Here is a 735-nt window from a genome sequence, read left to right on the forward strand (position 1 = left end):
TAATTAATGGAAAATCTGTGAAAAAGGAAATAATTTTGGAGTTATTGTCAATTACAAGCACGGACTTGACAACAACTCACAAGATTTCAGCAAGTAACTTGACCGTGGCTGGAGCTCACCGCCAAAAGGCTGCAAAATTATTTTCGCACACTGTAGCGCAGGCCATCAGAAGGGCAGCAAGTGTGGGTCACCTGCAGAAGCAAAACTGGGCCGAATGCTTCCAACTGTTTAAAACAGTATGTATTATTGATATTCCTATATACATATATATATGTGAATTATATGTGAATATATGCACATACATATATGCATATACATATGCACATACATATTTAAACCCTAATATTGAAAGGTATGTTAAAATTATACACCATAGACGAATGATTGGTTTGATGTTTTAAACGTCAGGGTTCCCCACGCCGACTCCAGGAAGCGGCGTCTTGCATATGGTCTAGCGCTCGAGGAGCAAGACAAGATCCTTGACGAAATGGCCAACCTAATAAAAAGTATGAGGGTGATTGGCAAATTCAGTCTGCTGCCATTCCAAAAAGGTAAACTAATATGTGTTTCTCAAGATAAATATTAATTTTTTTCTTTTTGCCTAAAGGAATCATACAAACGAATTTAGCGTTAAAGTTGATGTTCGAGGATATTAAAGCTCGATTTAACATCAAGTATGTGTTAACGGATCGCCTCAACCAGGACGTTCTGGAAAACTTCTTCGGAATTATTCGT

This window comes from Rhagoletis pomonella, unplaced genomic scaffold, assembly GCF_013731165.1.
Source record: "Rhagoletis pomonella isolate Grant_MI unplaced genomic scaffold, Rhpom_1.0 Rhpom_scaffold_00002, whole genome shotgun sequence".
Classification (NCBI taxonomy): domain Eukaryota; kingdom Metazoa; phylum Arthropoda; class Insecta; order Diptera; family Tephritidae; genus Rhagoletis; species Rhagoletis pomonella.